The sequence below is a fragment of the Meriones unguiculatus genome, chromosome 1, assembly GCF_030254825.1.
Source record: "Meriones unguiculatus strain TT.TT164.6M chromosome 1, Bangor_MerUng_6.1, whole genome shotgun sequence".
In the NCBI taxonomy this organism is placed as follows: Eukaryota; Metazoa; Chordata; class Mammalia; order Rodentia; family Muridae; genus Meriones; species Meriones unguiculatus.
Genome location: NC_083349.1, coordinates 118,031,142 through 118,050,230, shown reverse-complemented (window position 1 = coordinate 118,050,230; position 19,089 = coordinate 118,031,142). Strand labels below are relative to the sequence as shown.

Sequence of the window (19,089 nt, the reverse complement as noted above, 5' to 3'; positions counted from 1 at the left end):
GCCTAATGCCAGACCATGAGCAACGCTGATCAAAGAGGGAGCACCACTTGCATATAAGAGGCAGATCTGAGGTGTGGGGCCATCCATGCAGAGCATCAGCCAGCTCTGTCCCTGCATCCTGGTGCACTTTAAATTCTCCTGGGAGGACAGTGGTGACAGAGACACGTACTTCAGATATCATGCTATAACTAGACACAGTACAAAGGATGCACAGGGTGCAAAGAGCTTATTTCTAGGAGGAAGAAATGCAGAAACTATGAAGGATGAAAAAACTCACTAGAAGTTGCTCCCCAGCCCTTCTGTACATCCATGTCATCCCACACCATGAAAGGTACCAATATGCTAACTACAAATCATTTCTATGCATTCCACAAAGCAGGCTCCACTACCAGGACTGCCCAGCTCAATCTAAGGGCCAAGACAATGCTTCTGTAACTCAAACTCTTTCCCTTTGAGATTCTAGAAGGAACTGAGGACATGCCACCTTTCCAGCCCCAGGAACTCACATTATGTCTCCCTGTTTTATGTCAATAATAAATTTTAACATCAAGTCACTAAGTCGAGAGTGTTTTATAAATATCAAAGTTCTGACAGACACAGCACCCCTAAGAGTGACCCAGAAGTCTTTGAAACTACTCACACTGCCCAGAGGAATGTCAGCATCTAGTTGGAAGAAGCTTTAATCTTTGCCAAAATGTCTAGAAATTTTAAGTATAATTGAAATTGATCTACTCATGTTTCAGCTCATATTTAATTCCACCTACCTCTCATCTCCACTCACACTCTTGTCTACCCCTCCTCCCTTATCTTTTGTCTACATGATAGGACTAGCCTCCTCCTTTATACAGTTTCAACATCAACATTTATACCCAGGTTTTCTGCTCATCTTTCTTTAAAAAGAAAAAAAATAATTGCACATGTCGGGTAAGCTCTCTGAAGTGGGGCATAGCCGGCCCTGGCTGCCATTCTTGGAGAGCAGACGGGAAGTCAAAAGACTAAGTCCAAGCGCTCTGGCCCTTCACACAGAGTAGAACACGTGAATGTTTCTTAGGTGACAACACCGTGCCACAGTGTCAACAGGTGGCACACTGCTGTGGGGAGACATTAAGGCCTCCATCTTCAGGCAGGCAGGCAGTGCTCACGGTTCTTTTCCAGGCAAAGACACACGTTCTTTAGTCCCTTTCCAAACTCATGTCAGAGATGACAGCGAGTGTCCTGCCATTGACATCCCAGAGACCCAATGTCCCTTCTGTCATCTTTCTACTTCCGCCCAGGCCTCCACCAAAGCCAAGTGTTTCCTAGTCAGATGATGAGCCACTGTCATCCCTGTGCTCAATGTACATCATACACAGCATCGCACAGAGTATCTCCCTCAATTCTTCTCAGAAACCAACGCAAGTGTCTGGGTTTGGACTTGATTCCCTATACCAGGTATTTCTGCTGAAATGAGCTCATAGACAAGCTTGCAATTAAGGACATTATCCACTAGAGGGTGCTACTGACTCACATTAAAAAAATGACAGTGCAGCTCTGCATACAAAACCAGTTTACAAAGAGAACAAAGCAAGACCCATTTTAACACCTGAAACATAGTTCTAAATGATATTTCTTTCTGGAGTAAAGTTTTTTAACTTAGAGCTACAACACCCAATACTTAACACAGACACTCAATTTCTGCTCCTACGTAATTTCAGAATCATGAGTCTTGAGGGCTGGTTTGCCAGAAATGAAGTCACATTTTTGAGAGGGAAAAATGAATAGATTTAGTCACTCAGTTCAGTAACTGCACTCCGATGCCTCCATGATTAATTCTTTAAGTCACATTTCCAAGGAGGAAAACATCTGTCTTACGGCTGACCTGACTTTGGCTTGGAAGTGTAGGAGGTCAAAGGGGTATTGAAATCAGCAAAGCGTGTTTCCCCAACTCAGGATATTGGGGTCTGGTGCTGGGGAGATGGTGCAGTGGGTAAGAGCTCTTGCTGTGCAAGCATGAGGACCTGCGTTTGAATCCCTAGCACCACAGAGAAGCCAGTGTGGCCATAACAGCCAGTAACCACAGGTGGTTGAGTGGAACAGCACAGGCAGGCTAAGATGCTGAGCCTACCTGCAAAATGGCTCCAGATCTCGAGAGAGTAACCGAGAGTAAGGTGGCAAGTAATGGAGCAGGTCATGGGCTATCCTCCTCTGGCCTCAGCATAGGTGCATAGACCCCCCATACACACATACATGTAAAACATGCATGCATGCAACATACTCACAAACTCATATAAACACACATGCATGCAACATACTCACACATACATGTACACACGCATGCATGCAACATACTCATACACGTAAACACGCATGCATGCAACACATTCATACACACATATAAACACCCACGCATACACCACACATACACACTCACACACATGTAAACACACCGCACTTAAAACTTGGGAAAATCCACTTGAAATATTATCAGAAGAGGAGGTTTTCCCACTTGTGGTCTATCCCAAACCTGTACTTATGCACGGACAGAAGCCCAGCAACTTCCACAAATGATGCTTCTGCAGGAAGCTTTGCAATACACAGAGAAGCAACACAGTTCCAAGGAACTCCCCTGTTTAGATGAATGAATCCAGACCATGACTGAACCCAACAAACAAACCCTTAAAGTTTATCTCTGGATTTCTGTTCAGGCCCAGCCCACCTACTGAGGACTTGCTGGCCACATGCCATCATTGTCACAAACTCCCCAGCCACTAGGCTTCCCGGAGTGGTGTCTGCAGGCTACACTGAGCACACGGGCAGTCTAAATGGGTCACCTTCCACCCTCTGCAGGGCCTGCAGGCTGCACCCGCAGATGGGTTGCTGCCTGGGCTATTAGTTAATTCCACTGGAAGATGGTGGATCCGAGTGCCTCTGAGGGGACCACGGAGCTGGCCCTGGGCTCAATTCTATCTGACGGCCTGGCTCAGGAGGAACATTCTTGGAACCCGAATTCTGAGACAAAAGATCTGCTGTCAGTGGACCCACAGCTACACCTGGCCAGTGACTCTGAGCTTTAGGTCTAAATGGAGAAAGAACAGGGGTGATGGCAAGAAACATGCACAGCCAAGCAGTCCTGGCCAGGGTGTCAGGGACCTATAACCTTGATCACTGTCACCATACAACAGGGCCAATCACCTTCCCATAAGAGGGTCTCCTCCCCCATCACACACACTTGCTCTCATCTGGGCGGGGGGTGGAGGTGTCATGTCTGGAGTACCGGATTCCTTCCTGTGGGCCCAAGTGAGGAGTTGATACTGTTTTGTTTTGTTTTTATCAAAAGCAGTTTCTCATCCCCCCGCCCCTGCTCGTTTTCTCTCACCCACGGCCTAAGCTGGCCTCAGGGTTACTATACCTGAGAACAGTGTCCACTGTTCCTGGCGGAAAAAGTGTTTTCAAGGGTTTGTGTATTGAAGGTTATAGTCCGTGCCCAGCATGGCGGGGAGCATGGCAGCAGGCAGGCGGGCGGGCGGGCGGGCGGGCAGGCAGGCAGGCAGGCAGGCGGGCAGGCAGGCAGGCTTGCACCAAAGCAGTAGCTGGGAGTTTCTTTTGATCCACAAACATGAGGCAGAGAGAGCAACTGGGAATGGCATGGACTTTTGAAACCTCAAAGCCCGCTCCAGTGACACGGGGCCTCTACCAAGGCCACACCTCCTAATCTTTCACAAATAGTTTCCACCAGCTGGGGACCAAGCAGTCAACTATAGGAGCCTATGGGGGCCATCCTCATCCAAACCACAAGAGTTTGTTACAATCTCCAGTCACTGGGTTCTCACTGGAGGACGTCAACCAAGTGAGGGGACAATGGAAGCCCAGGATATCTGCTACTTACTACCCCAGAGCCACAGCCAAGGGCCACACTCTTTCTAGAAAATCTATACCTCAGAGCTGGCTGGATCCAGATCTCTTTTCTGGCCCTCTCTAATTCCTCAAGTCCCTCTGGAAAGTAGCTTTTTGAAATTGTTATGCCTGTGTGTGTATGTGTGTGTTTATATGTGCATAAGTATGCGTGTGGTCTATGTCTGTTTGTTAGTGTGTGTATCTGTATGTGTAAGAGAGAGAGAAGGCTAGGGGATACCATTAGGAGTCATCTCTAGAAACTCCCATTCAAGTCCACCAGTAGGCTAGAATGGTGGGCTGATGAGCCCCAAGCACCTTCCCATCGCTGCCTCCCTTGGCCGTGGATAACAAGCTTATACCACCACACCCAGAATTTCCATGTGGGCTCTGTGGTTTAAGCTCAGGTTCCCCAGCTTACAAGTTTTTCTTGCTCACAAAAAATTCTAGAAAAAGACTTCACTTTTTTTATTTCTAGTCATGAAATTTGAAAAAAAAAAAAAAAAAGCCTTCTCTTCAGTTGTCTGGATCTTTGCTGCTCTAAGCCTAGCGTAGCAGCCTCGGCAACCACTCGCAGAGTCATCACATTGGCAGAACCACAAGCCCTGCGTCTGTTTTAATGGTCCCCAGGTGCTTCAAGGTCGGGGACCACTGAACCCCACTAAGGGCTTGAAAGTCCACCATCAAATTCCCTTTGTATCCTTGGACTGAGAGGAGCTGCTCTCAGGCTGGCTTAATCTGCATTTTGTCTTCTAAGCAGGCTCACCGATTGATTTTGTGTTGCACTGATGGAAATGTGCGCAGGGAGAAGATCTGTGAGGGGGCACCACGGCTGTGCCCTGGGCTGTCTTTTCCATACACCATTTCGATCCTTGAGCCTGAGAATGCATGGCTGTAGTTGACACCCTTTAAATTATCAACACTGCTGACTGTCCTGTCTACATTCACACACAGACACACACACACACACACACACACACACACACACACACACACACCAGACAGGACCCTCTACACAGAATACTTTTATTAGATTTCCAAAGGAAAACTATCCACATAAATCTTTACTACAGGAAAAAAATCCAGCCCAGCCTGGTGACACATGCCCGTCATCCCATCACTTAAGAAGCAGATGAAAAAAACAGAGGGAGAGAGAGAGATCAAGTTTGAGGCCAGCCAGGGTTACCAGATTTGACCTTGTGCCCTCAAGGAAAAAAAGAAAAACAGAAAAAGAAAAAAAAGTAAATTTGTTCAATGCAATACTTCAAAAAATAATTAAGAAAGCAGAAAAGAATCAGTGCATTGCGTGACACAGTTATTTCATCCAACCCTAACAGGCAGCTGGGGACAATGTGAACAGAAACCAGTGGCCCAGCCCCTGGAACCTGGCCTGGGTATGCACTGGTAAAGTGCCCCCAGTAGGCATCGTATTCCTCCCCCTCCAGCCCCATCACGTTGTCATGGTGACTTCTACGACAGCCTTCACTTGATTCATCTCTTCCCCTTCCTTCTATTATCACTGTGTGAGATCTTGCCCCAGTAGGACAGAGAAATCCTGAGGGTGAGATCTGATGTCATGAAGGGAACAGGCAAGTCTTTGTTGAGCCCTTCAAGGGGACCAGGCCAGCCGGGCTCAGCTGCACAGAGAAGGGGCCTGTGCTGGGCCAGTTCTGGAGTAGAGTGCTGCTAGCTAAGTCCCTCCTGCTGGGAACCCCGCCTCCCACTTTTTATATGCCAGCTACATCCATCCATCCATCCTCCTCCAATGAAGAGAGATTTACAACCGGGGCCTCAGATAGATGTGACAGCCCACTGACTGCAAAAAGCATCTGAATAGAATAGTCTTCCCTTCTACTCCCAGGCCTGAGTCATGCCTAGCCCACCCCTCCATCCACCACTCCCACAGCTTACTGATTCTGTCTTGACCCTCAACCTCCACCCCTCCTCTGAGAACTCCCTTGTTCAAGAATGCTCCCGCCTCTGATGAGCGACCATCCTCTCTTGGCTGGATGTCACAGGCTACTGGCACTGGACAGGGCATGCTCATCATCATTGCTGCTGAGTTCATCTCTGTGCATTCACTGCCTAGGGCCTCCATAGTCTATACCCAAGGAGCTTCTGGATGAGCAGGCATTCAAAAACTGAATGGTTCTGCGGCCCGGAGGCCCAGTTCTAGAAGGAAATCCCAGAGACTTTACATCAAAAATCCAAAGAACCAGCACTCGTTGAGTCCCTACTGCAACCCAGACACCACTTGGGGCATTTGCATGCATGTGTGGCAGGTGCTGTGTTTCTCATTTTATTTCTGTAGCTGTTCGGGATTCAACAGGTTGAAGCACATACCCCCCATGGTGCCCCCTTTGCCATTCCTTTGCTTCCTTGGAATGCTCACAAGGGGTTCCTGTGAGAGGCGATGATGGTCCAGCAAGAGTCCTTAGCTGAAACACAGATGTAGCCACTCTTGGTGGCATCTGTGCCAGCCCACACCCACTCCCAACCCTAGACAGAATGCTTTTCTATATTCCAAGTAAGCTAACACCTCCATGCCAGGGCCAGAGGCTTGGCATCTTAGGTGACCCAGTAGAGAGGCTAGCTCAGCCTCAGGGCTTAGTCAAACAGCCCTGATCTGCTTCTACTGGTTCCTAACCTGGAGGAGGAGAAACAAATTAGAGCCTCAATGTGTTGGTGACCTAAAATAGGGACTGAGTGGGGACTGCAGCTGAACTGGGCTCCTGGCAGTATCCCTTCCACCTGCTCCAGTTGCTGTCTACCTGTGTCCTGCAATACTGAGAAATGCTACAAAGAGGCAGCACTGTTGGATAAAAAAGAGCCCTTTGCAGCTGGAACATCCAACACAGGTTACTTAGGGTATGCTATCTGGGGTGGATCTGGGGGATTAGAGGACCATGGCAGCGCAATCAGGAGCAGCCTGTAAGGGAACCCACCTAAGTAATGGGGGAATCATGGTTTGTGGAGGTGGAGAGTTGAAGGTGGGGGTGAGGGTCTCCCTAGATCTCCATAAAAACACCTGAGAATGCTAGCCCTTCCTTTCTCCATGTCACTCTTTCTTCCTCACATCCTCTCAAATCTTTTTGTCAAAGAGAGACCTCACTCCCCATGAAGAAATGGATGATAGAAAGTCTGGTCTGATGTCTTCTCTTGAGAGAAGAGAATCCACAAAACCATGTATCCACTTCCAACCTCAGCCCACCCGGACAACTTAGATGCCAAGAAACAAGAGCCAGATATGGCCTGGTTGCAGGGAAGAAGACGGGTCTTCCAAGAAACATAGGGAGGCTTCAGAACCTCACTGCTGAGCTGTTTACTACCATGGGAACTGAAGCCTGGCTGGGGTCAGCGTGACTCTGCAAGCATAGAAGGCTGCATGGCATCTGCCACTAGAGCCAGCCTCCTTCTAAGGTAGTGAGTTTCTGTCCCTGGACGCTGGTGGGCAGACACCTACAGGGCAAGATGTCACATTCCGCGAGTCTGCAGGAATGTGCCATCCCTCTGCCCAGTTCTGCATCTGAGGGTGTTAACTGAGGCATTTCCAAGGACACAAAAAGTCCCCATTTGGCCAGAAACTCTTACAGAAAGGGTGAAATACAGTGGAAGAGGGGATGATTCCAGAGTTTGGATCTTGACTTCCTAAGAGCTTCAGACCTTGGGGGAGCCTTGTCACCACTCTGAGCTTCAGTATTTTTGGGACTCATCGTAGTGCTTTCTCTTGGTGTAAAAATTGGCATATCTAAAGAAAGTATGTAGGTGGCAAGGTTAATTCTAACCCTCCTATTCACCTTCCAGGCAGCAAAGTAAAGTCCATTTAACCAGGCTCTGTGCTAGGCTCTAGAATAAATTTAATATAATATATATAAACACACATACACACTCATATACATGTATATAGAATGTACATGCACAAACCTCTCATATATATATATACATACACACATGTATATAGATCTCTGTATCCCTCTTTGCTCTCTGTCTCTGTTTCTGTCTCACTCTCTTCTAGCGAAAGAGGGAAGGGTTAGTTTGTACACTCGTAAAGCAAGAACAGAGTACTCTCTCTGGGAAACTGCGGTGCAACCTGGAAGACAAAGATGGCCACGACTGCTGCTGACACTTCCCCCTCCTTCTCTTCCTCTTCCGTCCCCCTCATCCACTTTCCACTTCTTTTCTTGGTGCCTCTTATCTCATTATGCTCACAGATTCTTCTGTGGGGTCAGAGAGGAGATCAAGGCAAATTAGCCAACTCGCTGCTTGTTAGTCACTGTTGGGAAGAGGTGGGAGGATGAGGAGGTAGCTCCGAATGGATTTTTAAAAAGCACGTTGAGGTATGATCTGTGCATGACACGTTCTCTCCATTCCTATCACAGAGCTGTGAGTGTCGGTCCCTATTTATAGACGGCGTTTCCGAACCAGGAGTACTTCTCTCCCGACTCCTACTCATTCCCCAATGCCCAGCTCACATGGACCTCCCTAAGGCTTCGATGGAGAGAGACAGCATGCTTCTCACCCTGCCACTTTGTCCATGCCACGTTTCCCGTCTATGAGCTGTTCCTCTGACTACTAGCTCCATTGTCTCTGTCAACTAATCAAACTCCTCCAATGTGTCCAGTTACTGGTATTCTCAGGGCACAGCTGAAGGTAAAAACAGAGCGTTTTTTTTTTTTTTTGTTTTTTTTTTACATGTGCCTATCTCATACAGCGAAGCTTCCATTTCAGTGTCAGTGGATGAAGGGTTAAGAGGTGGAAATTGTGCATTTTTCCAAGTGAGGGAAAATGTAAAACGTGCAAATTCTATCGTTGGTGCCTCTCTAAGAACTGATTGGCCTGCTCTTTGATCACCTCCCCCTGAGGGTAGAGGTTACCAGGCCACAGAGGAAGAAAATGCAGCCACTCCTGATGAGACCTAACAGACTAGGATCAGAAGGAAGAAAAAGAAACCCTCCCCTACCAGTGGACTTGGAGAAGGGCATGTGTGGAGAAGGGGGAGGAAGAGAGGGGTTGGGAGGGGAGGAGGGAGGAAACTAGAAGGGGGATACAAAGTAAATGAAGTGTAATTAAAAATAAAATAAAAAATTAAAAATAAAAAAGAATAGCAGAAGTGCTATAGCCAGGTAGCCTGCCTCCCAGAGAGAGGGCGTCAGATCCATCCAGCTCCCATAGCAACCAGCATGCCAAGACAGTGCTCAAAACCCTCCTGTAGAGCTCCCTGCCCGTGTGGTGGAAGGGGCCCTTGTATCTGGCGACCACCATGAAGCCTCCATAGAGCTCACATGTGAGGCTCTCTTCCAGACCTGAGAAGGCTGCATTTTCCAGGAGCAAGAGGAGGAGTAAAGTCTGTTCAAAAGAACTGGGGGTGGGTAGGGGGAGCGAAGGAGCAAAGAGAAGCAAGCCCTTTCTTTCCTGAAACCCCAGTCCTATGAGGCTGTCCAGGGTGTGTGATTCTGTGTGTGCACGTGTGCTGTGTGCATGTTCATGTGCATTTGAGCGCACATATATTTGAGTGTGTTTGTGTGTGTATGTTTATGTATATCTGGGTGTCTGTACATATAATTATGTGTAAGTATGGGCTCATGTCCTATGTGTGAGTGTGAGTGTGTGTATGTGTGTGTGTAGGATAGAGGGTTCCATTCCTCAAGAACTGACCAGCTATTTTTCTGTTTTTACTTTCCTGAGACAAGGTTTACCCCTGGCTTGGAACTCACTAAGTACTCCAGGTTCCTGGCCAGCAGACCCTGTGGAGCTCTGGCCGAGCAGCCAGTGTTCTTAACCACTGAGTCATCTCTCCAGCCCCCTGTGCTGGTATTTTAAGTGTGGGCCGCCACACCTTAATTTGTTTCATATGGGTTCTGGAGCTCAAACTCAGGCCTTTGCATTTGCATGACCTGCACCTTGGTAATGCATTTTGCCTAAAATCTGCCAACAGCACTGCACACACCTCAGAGAAGTTCAGACCACCAGGCCTGGCTTTCAAGATACTATGCTGACAGCTTGGCTTCCGAAGAGGGTTCTCAAACTCCAGCTGCAGCCACCGGGAAAGCAGAGCCCCACACCAGCAGACAACAGACGTGCCATTGCTCCTGCTGCTCTATGTCCTAGAGATTCATCACAGCTTGAGGTGAGGTTTCTTGGCCTCCTGGCATTTTTACCTGTAGACTTCCTGGCTAGGTATTAGAGGGGAAACACCCCCAGGGAGCTTCTCCATTCTGGCCTTTGGTTGCACTGGGTCTGAGTCAGTAGCCTCCCCCTGGGTTCCCTGACACCTTTTTGGACTCACTGCTGATAACTACGGGTGCTACAGGGCCTGATAAACACGCACTGCGTAGGTGCAAATTAATCAGCAGTTCTGCTTGATGACTGAGTGTAGCTGCTGAGAGGGAAGAACATCCAAACATTTCGGGAATGAAGTGATCTACCCTTGGCCTGAAGGCAAGTCCTGGCAAAAGCCTATTATGTAAATGAGCTCCAGGAGCAATGGTAGAAATGACCTTTGGTTGGTTTTTTTTTTGGGAAAAAAAAAATCTCAGTCTAGCAAATTGGTTCTACTCTGATCAAATTAGGACAACTATTCCCTTGGACCTAACCTACTGATGAAGTTCTCCACAAAGCTGTGAACAAGCACCAGGGAGACCAAGGCCAAGACTCATTAATCTCCAGTCTTAGGAGCCAGAGCCCAGAAAAGGCTTTCAAATGGATGACTAATACTCTGTTGGATAAGAGCACTTACCTTTGTGTCTATTTAGGGAGGAGGCTGAGATATGCTGGGGAAGAGAGAGGAATGGTAAAGGAATCAGGAAAGCTTAGCCGGGACATAAACACTGAAGTGCTGACAGTGGCCTTCAAGGATCCTCACCACCTGGCCACACTTTCCTGCCTTCACCTCCTTCCACCTCGCCATGCATTCGCTCCTCTGCTCCAACCACCACCAGCTCCTTTGAGGGCCATAAAGGCCAGGCATGATCCCCTGGAGCCTTTGACTCAGCAGCTCCTTCTCACCTCATTGTCACTCATTTTCTTCCTCCTGAAATAACTGTCAGGAGTCTCCTGTCCAACCCTTGTAGCAATACCTGTTCAGGAACAGTCTGGCCCTCTGGCTCAGCTCTATTTATCTAGTTTTGTATTTGCTGTGTTTTTCCCATTGTGCTGAATGAACCCTCTATAATACTTGTGCACACGCTAATCGGTCCTGATCCCTGGCCTTACTCGGATGCCTACTCCCTGCAAATAGGAACTTTGTTTCCTTCTGCCCTGTTATCCTTAGCACTAAGAAACACTTGCCGCATGCCACATAACACATGCTCTACAAAAAATTTGCTGAATGGATGGCTGGGGGGTGTGGCAAATGCCCCTAACAGCTAGCAACCGAGGAAGGACGTCTGGAGGAGACTGTAATTGGAACTGAAGTTTCTGGCTGAGTTCCAGATCAGAACACCTGCTCCAAATCACCCGACCCTATCTCTCTCCTATAGGCATGTGCTGATCCGAAGAGAGAAAAACTTCTGGAAGAGAGAGTTTATAATTGGTAGTTTAGGGAACCAGGTATATGGTCAAGGGGTTGGGAGAAGGGTGGGTCTTGAAGTTGCCTATGGCAGTGCACACAGAAAACTTTCCAAATGGAGAGGCTGGTGAGGGTGCCCCAACCCAAACCAAAGAAAAGACTTGTAATATGAAACCTGATGCTACCCTCCCATTCTTTAACTGCTAGGGACTGACTGGTGTTGGGGACAGCGTCTGCCCAAAGATTATAGCACACAGTTCACAGACTCCATTATGGGGCTAGAGCTGTGATTAAGTAGCTCTACAAAAGTAGGGTGGGGAAAGGATCTAACCTTTGCTGTGGTTCCCTGGAAGTAAGAAACTATGTCAATGGATTATCTCCTTCAGTCCTCACTGGCCCCTCTGGATACAATCATTGTCCCTGTACTACAGGTAGAGACACAGGCTCAGCAACTTAGCAATGATGTAAGCAGGGCCACCGAGTCAGTCCACATCAGTGAGCACATGCTTGGGTCACTCTAACTCATAGCGCTTTTCTCCTTCCTATGGATGGTGCCACAGTTGGGGAGCACTCCAGAGAAAAGAGACAAGAGGGAGAAAGAAAGAAAGAAAGCCGAAGGCTAGCCTATTCACCAAAGAACAAACAAGAAACAGGTGTGGAGCTGAAGGTTCTGGGAACTGAACATGAGTAAATGCCTTCTTGGTCACCTGACTGGGCTCTGTCCTATGTCTTATGCTCATGAATTCCTTCTGGTTTTAGCTTTCAAGGCAACTGAAGATCATCTCTGAGAAAAAGAGCTTCATTCAGCACTGGAGGTAGAGACAGGTAACCCCAGTGACTGCTGAGAGTGAAGCAGGTGGTCATTTCACTGTAAGAATGCTGCCCTCATCCTTCCTAATCTTGTCGTGCTGTGCCCCAAGTCCACCTAAGATAGATGTGCTAATAAGTTAGAGTCCAGGAAGCTGGAGCTCATTGATCTTTAGTCAAATGAAAAGGCTTGTCAGCCCGTGTCATACGCAAATTCAGGGAAGAAATTCAAATATATGTAGCCATGTATTACGCAGAAGAAGATGAAAACTGTCCAATATTGATGGGACTGGGTAAGGGAGACTCAGGAAAGGGGCAATGAGAAAGGCACACTACTGCCTGTGTATTTCAACTGCCCTTGGATTACAATGCCGTAAACTGCACTTCTCCCCACGGGATGCAAATCAGGCCTCTATCAGGGCACCTAAATCCCACATCATCAGGCTGCCTACCAAAGGACATCTGCAGTTCTGAACTTGCTTAGGTAATAAAGGTAGAAAGGACTTCAGCCGTGCTTCATCTTAAATGGATGATACAAGGCAAAGTAAGTGAAACTGCATCTCTCATCAGCTCCTTCCCTACATGTCATGCTAATCTCCTGCTTCATGCCTGAACCTTCCAGACACCTAGAACGGCCCGGACACCTTTGAAAATACAGCTAAAAAGCCCAGAGGCCTTAGACCACTTCCTAATCACAGTTTCCTTGGAATACATGTCAATTCTTACTCATGTCCTTTTCCATCTGGTTTCTGTTTAGACCCAGTGTTAGGAGCCACAGCTTCTAATCAAAGATGGCAAGCCTAGCTTTGTACTTCCGAGTGCCCCCCAAACACACGCTTTACACACTTCCAGCAAAAAAACAAAAAACAAAAAACAAAAACAAAACAAAAAACCAAACCAAAACCCACTAGTTACCACCCTCAGCCACCCTCAAACTCAGCAGTTCATTACCTGGAAGTATCTCCAGTGGCTGTGTGTCACCAATCCAGGCTGAAGGGACAGACCAACGGAGCGAGCAGCTATGAGGCCACAGGAAGGAGTTCCCCAAATCAAGACTGTGGTCCCTGAGGGTCTCTGTTTGTATGGGAGTGGTACCCTGTGGAAAGAGAGTCAAAGTTACATGACGATTTCCAGGACTTCTCCCATCACAATGCAATTTTTAAGCCAAGCACCAAAAAAAAAAAAAAAATTAATAATAATAATAAAATAAATAAATAAAATTAAAAAAATCATAAGCTCAGGAATAACCGATGCTAAAACACATCTATGAGATAAATTTGTCCAATCTTTACATTCTGCAGCTGGGGGGAAACTAAGGCTCGAAGACTCGAACAGCATATTTAAGGATCAACAGTATGGGAACCTGATTGGATTCAGACACTCTGGCAAGTGGAACTTCAAAATGCAGCTTTATAGTGAGACCGACTGAAGAGTGGCTGCTGGCCCTGAACGGGAAGGCTTTTAGTGTATGTGTGTGCGCCTATTCACAGACATACGGGGGCACTTTGTGCGCATACGTGTGTGTGTGTGTGTGTGATACATGTATGTGTAGGCCAGAGGTCTTACTGTGCCTCATATATACTGAGGACTTGTCACTGACCCTGGAGCTCACCTGGCCTCTCTTGTCAGCTTGCCCCGGGCATCATCTCTGCCTCCTGAGTGCTGGGATTAAGTGGGTCACCGTGCTTGAGCAGCTTGTATATGAAGATCTGCACAGCAAGCACTGTCCACGCTAAGATATGGCCCAACTCCCCTTTTTTAAAAAATCAGATTTCCCAACGAGGGGTGATTCCTTCCTCGGGCTGCTGTTTTTGTGGTTTTTATGGTTTTACCATGAGCAAACTAAATTGGTAAAACAGTCCATTTCTGGTATGTGGCCGGGATGGTGTCCACGTTTCTCATTATAAAAAATATTGTTATGAAAGACTGTGAACCAGGGATACAGCAGTAAAGGCCTTTGCTTTTTAGTGGCAACAATTCTCTCTCCCTCTCTCTCTCTTTCTCTCTCACAGAAAAATAGGAAAAAATAAGGACTCTTCCCTTGAGTACCAAGTTTTAAAGGAATTTTCTGACTGTTCTGTGCATTTGAACACCTGCTCTACTACACAGAAAGCTAAATGAAAGAAGCAACAGGAGTAACTAATGTTTGTAAACCAAATCATACCTGCCAGGAATATCATGTGACATCTCTACAGATATTTCCCCAATTCAGCTTAATATTTTTCTTGCTAGATACCATTAACTCCATTTGTCTAAACAACCAGAACCCCGAACTCTTTATAGCTACGATGTTTCCTGGGGCTTGAAAAAAGTTCACTGTAGAACTAGATGAGATGAGTACAACCCTGCACAAGGCTTCCTTGAACACACACACACACACACACACACACACACACATACACAAACACACACAGAAAGAGGAGGAAGACTAATTGAAAAGGAGAGAAAAAGGAGTTCACCAGTAGAGGGAGGGGCTGAGATAATGTAGCAAGAGTTAAATTATAAAAAGGAAGAAGAAACAGGGCCACATCTGACTCTCAGATCTTTCCATTCATGTCAATTGGATTACAGTTAATGGGGTCAAAAATCAAAAGTTGTCTATGCATTTATTGTCCTCCTCCACTGCAGGACAAAGTGCTTTGGAGGCTGTCAGTGTTGTAAAGACAGGGTTCTTAGGTTCTTATTAGGTTCTGTTTTGGACAGAGTCGAGGGGTCTTTGAAGGCCAAGGGTTACCACCCAGCTCCCCGCCCGGCCCTGGGAGGCTCGGCTCCCTCAGCTGTGAGCAGCTGCAGCCAGAGGGCACCACAGGAAATCATGATTATCAACGCTAGCTGGCTAGCTTGAGCTTTGTTCCTGTTCTCAGACAGTCAGGGACAAGCCAGGAGAGATGGGGCGGGGGCGGAGAAAGAGGAAGAAAAAAAAAAAAAACAGGAAGTGGAGTGGGGGAGGAAATGATAGAGAAAACAGCCACTCTGAAATGTTCTCCCTGAGAGAGCGTTTTCTGAGCAGACTTGTGGAGCCCAGACCTGTGTTTTTGGAAAATAGGGTGTGGTGCAAATGAGGAAGAGGGTGCTGTGGTGGGTGCCTATAAATTCCACTATAAATTCAGCCCCCGAGACCGGCCTATCCAACACAAGGCTGGGTGTAAATGCTAAAGCAAGTGAACCTCCAAAGGAGGGTAAGGCTAGCTCCCCGACCTCTTGGCAAAGCCTCAGAAACTAGGTGAGTCTGGAGGGTTCTAGAAATAAAAGAGAAACTTCTGTTGAGTGACCAGACATTAAAAGAGTATTCCCATGTCCCCACCATCTTGCTTTCTCTCTCAACCATTCTCAAATGATTAGGGGTTCCAGAGGCATAAATAAGTGAATCTCATTCACCCAAACAGGACTGGTTGGCTGCGTTCAACCAGATAATCCAGGCCAGAACACTAAGTCTTTTCGGCATGGCTACGATCCTGCCCTGATGTTTTCTATCCATTTTGTTCTCCCTGGTACTCAGATATGCTTCCAGAACTTCTCTATCTCCAAATACACATCATTAAACATGACATCAGCTGGAGAGCTCAACAACCTCATAGAAATCGCTCTACTATATAGAAGAGGGTCAAGAGGTAGCAGTGCTCCCTGAGGGACTGTTGGTAATTAATGGTTACTGCTTAGTGAGTGTCATTTTCTTCTGTAGTCCAGTCACTGGTGGAGTTGTGCATGATTCAGTAAATGACCTCTGACCCATAAGCAATCCTAATTCAAATCAGTGAGTCTTTCTGTTTCTAAATCTGTCCGTTTGCCGCCCCCCCACACACACATACACACACACACACCAAATAGATCTAATAATACTTAGCATTACCCTTTATTCCCTCACAGGCACCAGGAAGGAGCAGAGAATACAGAACCCTCAACAAACAAGCCGACACATCCCACTGTTTCAGGGTTTCCCCCTAACTGGCTGTGCATCAGCAAAGCTAATAAAGAGTATGGGCCAAACCCAGAGAAGGAAGCAGGAAGCTTGCATTTGTGCTGCTTTTGTGATCATCAATCTGGCTTAGATCCACTGGCTAGCATTTTGGGAGTTGATGCAGCTCTCATCATGGTCCCATCCCCTCTTTTTTTTCTAGACACAAAAACAATGACCCACAGTTTCAAGGTCTGACATCAAATGGTCTTCTGGGGATATCTCCTAGATTCTAGAAATATTCAAACTAAAAATATTGTAGTTACTATTCAAACAAACATGGAGTAACAAAGATTAAGCACCTCCTTGTGAGGAATCCAAGCTCTTTGAAGTGGTAGCTCATGGTTGATGGTGAGAACCAAATATTCACAGGGAGAACAGAAATAAAGGAAAGCATCATCAAACTCTCTCTAAAGCAATACAACCTAGCATCCTCTCTCTCTCTAAAGCAATACAACCTAGCATCCTTCCACACTTATTTACTTCTGCCACTGGTATTGTGCACACCATGACAGCCTATGGCATTGTGGGTGAGTAGGAGCGCTGCTCTTTCATAGCACATGTAACCAGAAATGAGCTTCTGCTCAGCTTGAAAGAATTTCAATGACCATTTAGTAAACTTGGGAAGCCAAACCCAGAAATGTGAAAAGCTCCATCTAGGGCCCCAGAACAGAACTAAGGTTAGACAGGCATCTACTGATGACATCTAATGCATTGACTTTCTCCCATCATCACCTCCCTCCTGTCCAAAGAAGGAGCTGGGGAACAGCTGCTGACAGCTGCTTCTCTTCTACTCTTGAGAGTCTGTGGTGGCAGGACATAGCAGGGGCAAACAGAAGCGAAGAGGGAAAAGATGATCAGACCAAAGGCCTGAGAAAATACATTCTTGCCTCCACATTGGACAGATGGGGAATCTAAAGCCCAGTATGCGAGTGGGCTCCTTTTAAATGCCCCTTTCTCCAAAGCAGAGTGAGGTCTCCAGTCCAAAGGGCTTCATTTGACATCTTTCCCACAGCAGCAGGATTGGAGACATAACAGTGCAAAGAATGAAAGGACAGAGGTAGACAAAACAGTGTCATATCAGACTTACTGTGTATCAGGCCTTAATTGTGTATCTTGTCACCCCCTACAAGCCCACAGAAACACTATTAGCTCGACATTTCCCACAGAAACACTATTGGCTTGGCATTGCTTTAGTATATTTTATAGTTAAGGGAACTGAGATACCCTGTGACTTAGCCTCTTGTCTAAGATATTCAGTGTTTGAGACATAGGGTCAATTTATGAACTTGGGCACTCTGGCTGAAATTCTTGCTCTTAATCACTTCCTAAAACTCCTTCCCAAAGCAGCTATATTAAAGGGCAAAGCACTGGAAAGAATTAAATAAAAGCAGATCCCTTAGAAACAGAGGACACTTTATCCGGAAGGGGAAAGCTCTCCAGGCAGGGAATGCCACAAAGTGCTCACAGCCAGCTGGAGAATTCAGTCCCTGGTCCCTCTTGGCTCATAGCCCACTGGGGTCAGCCAGCACCAGTAAATGACATCCTGGTCTTGATGTTTACATAGCCCCACTCATGGGAGAAGGAAGTGGTTGGACCCTTGAGGCCTGAGATACACGGATCATCGGGGTGAGTGGAAAGGATGATGATGCCTTAGGGAGTCAGTTCTTAAGTCCCAAAGGATGCAGCAGCTGGGGCTGGTGGGTGGGCAACTCTCCGCTCACTCTTCCAAGGGTAATGGTATATATTCTCCCAGGGCTTCTTGGCTGCCTGGTTTCAACGTCACCAAGAAGAAGGGCCAAGGTAGGACAGGTGTTGTCTCTCAGAATGTATGTGATACTGAGAGTAAAGCCATACACCACCAGCCCTGAAACAACTGGTAGTAACTATGACAGTAACAGCAGCTGCCATTGGTTGGCAGTCTGTCCTCGTCAGGAAGAAAGCTAGATGCTTTGGGTAGAACAATCATTCACACTCTTGGAGTTTAATTAAATAGTTTTATAAAGGTCAAAGGTAGCAGGCTATGAGAAGGGCTCTGAGCCACAACTCGTGTGCCATTTCAGCACTTCATCTCACTTTTAAGCCACATTACTAACACATGGTCAAGAGAATTGCTCACATGATAACCCATAAGCAACTGCTGAGGGGTTAGAACGCCCTGCACAGGGCTTCACTGACATCTGTGGCCCACCCTACACAACTATGCTCAGCGCTATTAACCACTTCCGTGTATATAGGTCACTTGTAATTACAGTGTCCTTATGATCTATCAACGAGACTTTGATGTTTCTGAGAACAAAAAGCAGACCTGACGTGGGACAAATGACAGAAATCAGGGCACATGGTCTGCCACATGCAACTCACAGTCTCATGGGGCTGGTCATTCTCATGTCCAGTTACACAGGAACTCTGCTGGACAATTCCCTCACATCCCAATCCACACAAACCCTCCTGTTTTGTAACAATTATTCCTCTCTCTGTCCACCAGACTGTTTAAGTTTCTTAAGTTCATAAGGCCATATGTCATGAGTTCAAGACAGTTGTGTTATTGGAGAAACAAAGGTTTGGCAAGCTACCTGAGAAAGGCTGGTAGGTTCCTTGAGGCGTCCACACATTGAACCAGTAGTTGTTTTAATGATTGATTAGTTCTCCAGAAGTGAAGGTTTGGTGGTAGATCTATACCTTTAGACAGACTTAGGCTGCTACATGGGCCTCTGGTATAGTAGACATGACCATGCTGCCTACTAGATAGAGTGGTGCCTACAACAGGGATGCGAGCCCCAGGTTCCTTTGAGATAAGTATATAATTCCACAAGTCCTAACCTTCTCCTCTTTAAGCAGCACCCAATCCTGCCTGGAGGGTGAGCAGCTGCAGTTTCTCTGCCTGTCTTGGGCCAAAGGAGGAAGGAACCATCACTTAAGGAGCAGTTTTGTTTTCATGTCTTCCCCA

The 19,089-nt window shown here is 46.9% G+C and overlaps 1 protein-coding gene across 1 annotated transcript in view; it reads right to left on the bottom strand.

The window, feature by feature from the left end:
- The window catches only part of Cyria (CYFIP related Rac1 interactor A), a 106,069-nt gene that overhangs the window by 51,007 nt on the left and 35,973 nt on the right, over positions 1–19,089 (bottom strand). Inside the window, exon 2 of the mRNA XM_021631636.2 lies at positions 13,136–13,280. The gene's annotated coding sequence lies outside the window, so the exon portion shown is untranslated. The remainder of the gene's footprint in view (positions 1–13,135; positions 13,281–19,089) is intronic.